This window comes from Triticum aestivum, chromosome 6A, assembly GCF_018294505.1.
Source record: "Triticum aestivum cultivar Chinese Spring chromosome 6A, IWGSC CS RefSeq v2.1, whole genome shotgun sequence".
NCBI lineage: Eukaryota > Viridiplantae > Streptophyta > Magnoliopsida > Poales > Poaceae > Triticum > Triticum aestivum.
Genome location: NC_057809.1, coordinates 179,139,488 through 179,147,580, shown reverse-complemented (window position 1 = coordinate 179,147,580; position 8,093 = coordinate 179,139,488).

Sequence of the window (8,093 nt, the reverse complement as noted above, 5' to 3'; positions counted from 1 at the left end):
TTTTCAGGTATTTCAAGTTGTTCTTGACCGCTGTCCAGAGATCCACTCCTGGCTTACTTTGGTACCTCCCTGCTAAACTTATAGCAAGGCACACATCAGGTCTGGTACACAGCATTGCATACATGATAGAACCTATGGCTGAGGCATAGGCAATGACTTTTATTTTCTCTCTATCTTCTGCAGTGGTCGGGCATTGAGTCTGACTCAACTTCACACCTTGTAACACAGGCAAGAACCTTTTCTTTGACTGATCCATTTTGAACTTCTTCAAAACTTTGTCAAGGTATGTGCTTTGTGAAAGTCCAATTAAGCGTCTTGATCTATCTCTATAGATCTTGATGCCCAATATATAAGCAGCTTCACCGAGGTCTTTTATTGAAAAATTCTTATTCAAATATCATTTTATGATATCTAGAAATTCTGTATTATTTCCAATCAACAATATGTCATCCACATATAATATTAGAAATGCTACAGAGCTCCCAGTCACTTTCTTGTAAATACAGGCTTATCCAAAAATCTGTATAAGACCATATGCTTTGATCACACTATCAAAGCGTATATTCCAACTCCGTGAGGCTTGCACCAGTCCATAAATGGATCGCTGGAGCATGCACACTTTGTTAGCACCTTTAGGATTGACTAAACCTTCTGGTTGCATCATATACAACTCTTCTTTAAGATATCCATTAAGGAATGCAATTTTGACATCCATTTGCCAAATTTCATAATCATAAAATGCGGCAATTGCTAACATGATTCGGACAGACTTAAGCATCACTATGGGTGAGAAGGTCTCATCATAGTCAACTCCTTGAACATGTCAAAAACCTTTCGCAATAAGTCGAGCTTTGTAGACAGTAACATTACCGTCAACGTCAGTCTTCTTCTTGAAGATCCATTTATTTTATATGGCTTGTCGATCATCGGGCAAGTCAACCAAAGTCCACACTTTGTTCTCATACATGGATCTCATCTCAGATTTCATGGCCTCAAGCCATTTCACGGAATCTGAGCTCATCATCACTTCCTCATAGTTCGTAGGTTCGTCATGGTCAAGTAACATGACCTCCAGAACAGGATTACTGTACCACTCTGGTGCGGATCGTACTCTAGTTGACCTACGAGGTTCGGTAGTAACTTGATCTGAAGTTTCATGATCACCATCATTAGGTTCCTCACTGATTGGTGTAGGAATCACTGGAACTAATTTTTGTGATGAACTACTTTCCAAGTCGGGAGAAGGTACAATTACCTCATCAAGTTCTACTTTCCTCCCACTCACTTCTTTCGAGAGAAACACCTACTCTAGAAAGGAGACATTCTTAGCAACGGATATCTTGCCTTCGGATCTATGATAGAAGGTGTACCCAACAGTCTCCTTTGGGTATCCTATGAAGACACATTTCTCTAATTTGGGTTCGAGCTTATCAGGTTGAAGTTTTTTCATATAAGCATCGCGGCCCCAAACTTTAAGAAATGACAACTTAGGTTTCTTGCCAAACCACAGTTCATATGGTGTCGTCTCAACGGATTTAGATGGTGCCCTATTTAACGTGAATGCATCTATATCTAAAGCATAACCCCAAAACAATAGCGTTAAATCTGTAAGAGACATTATAGATCGCATCATATCTAATAAAGTATGGTTACGATGTTTGGACACACCATTACGCTGTGGTGTTCCAGGTGGCGTGAGTTTCAAAACTATTCCACATTGTTTCAAATGAAGACCAAACTCATAACTCAACTATTCACCTCCACGATCAGATCGTAGAAGCTTTATTTTCTTGTTACAATGATTTTCCACTTCACTCTGAAATTCTTTGAACTTTTCAAATGTTTCAAACTTATGTTTCATCAAGTAGATATACCCATATCTTGTCAAATCATCTGTGAAGGTCAGAAAATAACGATACCGCCGCAAGCCTCAACACTCATCGGACCGCATACATCGATATGTATTATTTCCAAGAAGTCAGTTGCTCACTCCATTGTTCTGGAGAATGGAGTCTTAGTCATCTTTCCCATGAGGCATGGTTCGCAAGCATCAAGTGATTCCAAAAGCCCATCAACATGGAGTTTCTTCATGCGCTTTACACCAATATGACATAAACGGCAGTGCCACAAATAAGTTGCACTATCATTATTAACCTTGCATATTTTGGCTTTAATATTATGAATATGTGTATCACTACAATCGAGATTCAACAAAAATAGACCACTCATCAAGGGTGCATGACCATAAAAGATATCACTCATATAAATAGAACAACCATTATTGTCTTATTTAAATGAATAACCGTCTTGCATCAAACAAGATCCAGATATAATTCTGATGCTCAACGCTGGCACCAAATAAAAATTATTTAGGTCTAAAATTAATCCCGACGGTAGGTGTAGAGGTAGCGTGCCGACGGCGATCACATCGACTTTGGAACCATTTCCCACGTGCATCGTCACCTCGTCCTTAGCCAATCTTCTTTTAATCCGTAGCCCCTACTTTGAGTTGCAGATATGAGCAACAGAACTAGTATCAAATACCCAGGCTCTACTACAAGCATTAGTAAGGTACACATCAATAACATGTATATCAAATATACCTTTCACTTTGCCATCCTTCTTATCCGCCAAATACTTGGGGCAGTTCTGCTTCCAGTGACCAGTCCCTTTGTAGTAGAAGCACTCAGTCTCAGGCTTAGGTCCAGACTTGGGCTTCTTCACTTGAGCAGCAACTTACTTTCCGTTCTTCTTGAAGTTCCCCTTCTTCCCTTTGCCCTTTTTCTTGAAACTAGTGGTCTTGTTAACCATCAACACTTGATGCTCCTTCTTGATTTCGACCTCCGCAGCCTTTAGCATTGTGAAGAGCTCGGGAATTGTCTTATCCATCCCTTGCATATTATAGTTCATCATGAAGCTTTTGTAGCTTGGTGGCAGTGATTGAAGAACTCTGTCAATGACACTATCATCAGGAAGATTAACTCCTAGTTGAGTCAAGTGGTTGTGGTACCCAGACATTCTGAGTATATGTTCACTGACAGAACTATTCTCCTCCATTTTGCAGCTATAGAACTTATTGCAGACTTCATATCTCTCAATTCAGGCATTTTCTTGAAATATTAACTTCAACTCCTAGAACATCTCATATGCTCCATGACGTTCAAAACGTCTTTGAAGTCCCGATTCTAAGCCATAAAGCATGGCACGCCGAACTATCGAGTAGTCATCAGCTTTGCTCTGCCCAATGTTCACAACGTCCAGAGTTTCTCCTGCAGCGGGTCTTGCACCTAGCGGTGCTCACAGGACGTAATTCTTCTATGCATCAATGAGGATAATCCTCAAGTTACGGACCCATTCCGTGTAGTTGCGACATTATCTTTCAACTTAGCTTTCTCTAGGAACGCATTAAAATTCAAGGGAACGGTAGCACGGGCCATTGATCTACAACAACATAGACATGCAAATACTATCAGGTACTAAGTTCATGATAAATTAAAGTTCAATTAATCATATTACTTAAGAACTTCCACTTAGATAGACATCCCTCTAGTCATCTAAATGATCACGGGATCCATATCAACTAAACCATGTCCGGTCATCACGTGAGATGGAGTAGTTTTCAATGGTGAACATCACTATGTTGATCATATCTATTATATGATTCACGTTCGACCTTTCGGTCTCAATGTTCTGAGGCCATATCTGCATATGCTAGGCTCGTCAAGTTTAACCCGAGTATTCTGCATGTGCAAAACTGGCTTGCACCCATTGTATGTGAACGTAGAGCTTATCACACCCGATCATCACGTGGTGTCTCGGCACGACGAACTGTAGCAACGGTACATACTCAGGGAGAACACTTGTACCTTAAAATTTAGTGAGAGATCATCTTATAATGCTACTTCCGTACTAAGGAAAATAAAATGCATAGAAGATAAACATCACAAGCAATCAAAATATGTGACGATATGGCCATCATCATCTTGGGCCTTTGATCTCCATCTTCAAAGCATCGTCATAATATCCATCATCGCCGGCTTGACATCTTGATCTCCATCGTAGCATTGTTGTCGTCTCGCCAACTATTGCTTCTACGACCATCGCTATCGCTTAGTGATAAAGTAAATCAATTACATGGCGATTGCATTTCATACAATAAAGCGACAACCATAAGGCTCCTGCTAGTTGCCGATAACTTTTACAAAACATGATCATCTCATAGAACAATTTATATCTCATCACGTCTTGACCATATCACATCACGACATGCCCTGCAAAAACAAGTTAGACATCATCTACTTTGTTGTTGCAAGTTTTACGTGGCTGCTACGGGCTTCTAGCAAGAACGGTTCTTACCTACGCATCAAAACCACAAAGATTTTTCGTCAAGTGTGTTGTTTTAACCTTCAACAAGGACCAGCCGTAGTCAAACTCGATTCAACTAAAGTTGGAGAAACAGACACCCGCCAGCCACCTGTGTGCGAAGCACGTCGGTAGAACCAATCTCATGAACGCGGTCATGTAATGTTGGTCAGGGCCGCTTCATCCAACAATACCATCAAATCAAAGTAAGACGTTGGTGGTAAGCAGCATGACTATTATCGCCCACAACTCTTCGTGTTCTACTCGTGCAAATAACATCTACGCATAGACCTGGCTCGGATGCCACTGTTGGGGAACGCAGTATTTCAAAAAAAATCCTATGATCACGCAAGATCTATCTAGGAGATGCATAGCAACGAGAAGGGAGAGTGTGTCCACGTACCCTCGTAGACCAAAAGCGGAAGTGTTTAGTAACGCGGTTGATGTAGTCGAACGTCTTCGGGATCCAACCGATCCTAGCACCGAACGTACGACACCTCCGTGTTCAGCACACGTTCAGCACGATGACGTCCCTCGAGCTCTTGATCCAGTTGAGGACGAGGGAGAGTTTCGTCAGCACGATGGCATGTTGACGGTGATGATGAAGTTAACGGCACAAGGCTTCGCCTAAGCACTACGACTATATGACCGAGGTGTGTAACTATGGAGGGGGGCACCGCACACAGCTAAGAGAAGACTTGGTGTGCCATCGGGGTGCCCCCTCCCACGTATATAAAGGAGGGGGAAGAGGAGGCCGGCCCAAGGGGGTGCGCCAAAGGGGGGAGTCCTACTTGGACTCCCGGTCCAAGTAGGATTTGCCCCTTCCTATTCCAACAAGGAGAAGGAGGGAAAGAGGAAGAGGGGGGCGCCGCCCCCTCCTAGTCCAATTCGGACCAGCCATGGGGGGGCGCCGCCACCCCTTGAGGCCCTTCTCTCCTTTCCACTAAAGCCCATTATGGCCCACTACTTCCCCGGGGGGTCCGGTAACCTCCAAGTACTCCGAAAAATACCTGAAACACTTCGGAACCATTCCGGTGTTTGAATGCAACCTTCCAATATATGAATCTTTACCTCTCGACCACTTCGAGACTCCTAGTCATGTTCGTGATCTCATCCGGGACTTTGAACAATCTTCGGTCATCAAAACACATAACTCATAATACAAATCGTCATCGAACATTAAGCGTGCGGACCCTACGGGTTCGAGAACTATGTAGACATGACCGAGACATATCTCCAGTCAATAACCAATAGCGGAACCTGGATGCTCATATTGGCTCCACATATTCTACGAAGATCTTTATCGGTCAAACCGCATAACAACATACGTTGTTCCCTTTTGTCATCGGTATGTTACTTGCCCGAGATTCGATCAATGGTATCATCATACCTAGTTCAATCTCGTTATCGGCAAGTCTCTTTACTCGTTCCGTAACGCATCATCTTGTAACTAACTCATTAGTCACATTGCTTGCAAGATCATAGTGAGTGCATTACCGAGAGGGCCCAGAGATACCTCTCCGATACACAAAGTGACAAATCCTAATCTCAATCTATGCCAACTCAACAAACACCATTGGAGACACCTGTAGAGCATCTTTATAATCACCCAATTACGTTGTGATGTTTGATAGCACACAAGGTGTTCCTCCGGTATTCGGGAGTTGCATAATCTCATAGTCAGAGGAACATGTATAAGTCATGAAGAAAGCAATAGCAATAAAACTAAACGATCAGTATGCTAAGCTAATGGATGGGTCTTGTCCATCACATCATTCTCTAATGATGTGCTCTCGTTCATCAAATGACAACACATGTCTATGGTTAGGAAACTTAACCATCTTTGATTAACGAGCTAGTCAAGTAGAGGCATACTAGGGACACTCTGGTTGTGTATGTATTCAAACATGTACTAAGTTTCTGGTTAATACAATTCTAGCATGAATAATAAACATTTATGATATAAGGAATTGTAAATAACAACTTTATTATTGCCTCTAGGGCATATTTCCTTGACCCACCCCCTTGCTTAGAGCTTTGTTTCTGAAACTATTTTGGAGATTTGTTCTTCGGTATGTGACTCCTTCATTGGTCCAATTAGTTTTTGTTCTAGTGCTTTATATATTGCAAATTTTTGCTGCTGTGGTGACCTTGTTCTTGAGCTTGCATGTCAAATTTATAGTTTTGTTGCATGATATAGCCTCTAGACACTTGTGGGAGTAGTTGCTATCAATCTTATTGAGTTTTGTTCACTTTTATTTTGAGTCACTAAAAAATTTAGAAAATTTTAGAGAAAATGAAAGAAATGATGAGGAGATCATTAAGGGGTTCTTCAAGCCGGAATTCAAGTAAAAATGAAAATGATGAGAAGAAGAAGCCCAAGTACAAATCTTCCGCGTGCAGCGGAGGTTCGTCCATGTGAATGGCCAAGCGATGCATTCTTGAGGGCGGCCAGAATTTATGATGATTTCTATTATTTGGCGAAGAATGTCGGCCTCACCGCCTTCCTCCAAGATAAGTGTGAACAATACCTTCTGCTCACTAACACCTTCGTGCAAAATGTTCACTTCTATTCTAGGAAGTCGCCACCCATGGTAGAGTTTTATTTATATGATAATCATAAGGAGAATCCAAAAAATATTTGTTTCATTGGAAAAACCAACGTCGACGTCAAGATCAGTCTCCTTTCCTTTCAAAAGTGAGCGAGCAGAGCTGAAAAAGATGGAGTTACCTGGAGATGAACAAATTCGATTTCATAACACAAACAGCACAAAGCGTCTCTCGCGTCCATTCTTTTATTTTTAGCGCTTTATGATTGTAGCGAAGTTTGCAAATTACCTTATGAGGGCAGCGTCAGTGAACCACATCCTAGAGACGTGGAAGACTTTATTGCTGAAACTACTGCAGGGGAAGAAAGAGGTGTGTCGGAAGCGAGAGTGGCTAGCTTACATTTTCCTGTTTTACACTATTATTCACTTTTTGCTGGGAGATGTTTGATTGGTTGTGGGGAGAGCAGAGGCCTTAGTGCCCCGGACCTTTGCTATTTTGCACGATGCTTTATATTGTGATAGAACTTTTAGCTTGGGCGTCATTGTTGCCCGTCGGTTAAACACAAACCGCACGAACGGTCCCATCTTTGGAGGTATCTATGCCTCACGCCTTGCTAGATGCTTTGAGATACCTATTAGGCATGAGGAGGAGGAGGAGATATCGATGCCGCTACCCACTAGATATTGGTACTATAATAGTATGGTAGCACACGATTTTGAGAAAGATAAGGACAAGAGAATCCTCTACAACCTAGTATTTAGTCAGGGTACTTATGAGACTATTGCTCTGCATGCTTCTTCTTTGTTTGGTATTCGTTCAGGCAGGTACACTATTATGACTGAGGACATCTACAGATTTTGGGGTCTTCCACAACCCCCAGCACCTAAGCCAGCACCAGTTCCTGATCCGTATTAGGAGCCTGTTTTTTAGTGGGAGCCACAGGAGCTCGCCAACCAGTGGAACCCTCAGGACCCTCCGGAGTATTGAGGAGAGGGTTATTTCGAGCCGTGGCCCTATACCAACTTAGGCCAGAAGCCTAAGCTTGGGGGAGTATGTATCTCTCACTAACATTACATTCATGTTCACACACTCATTTCAATTGTCGGTGTTCATACTTTTCCATTGTATCATCCATGCTAGTTTATTTTTCTTGCTTTCTTCTTGTGTGTTTGAAAAACTTT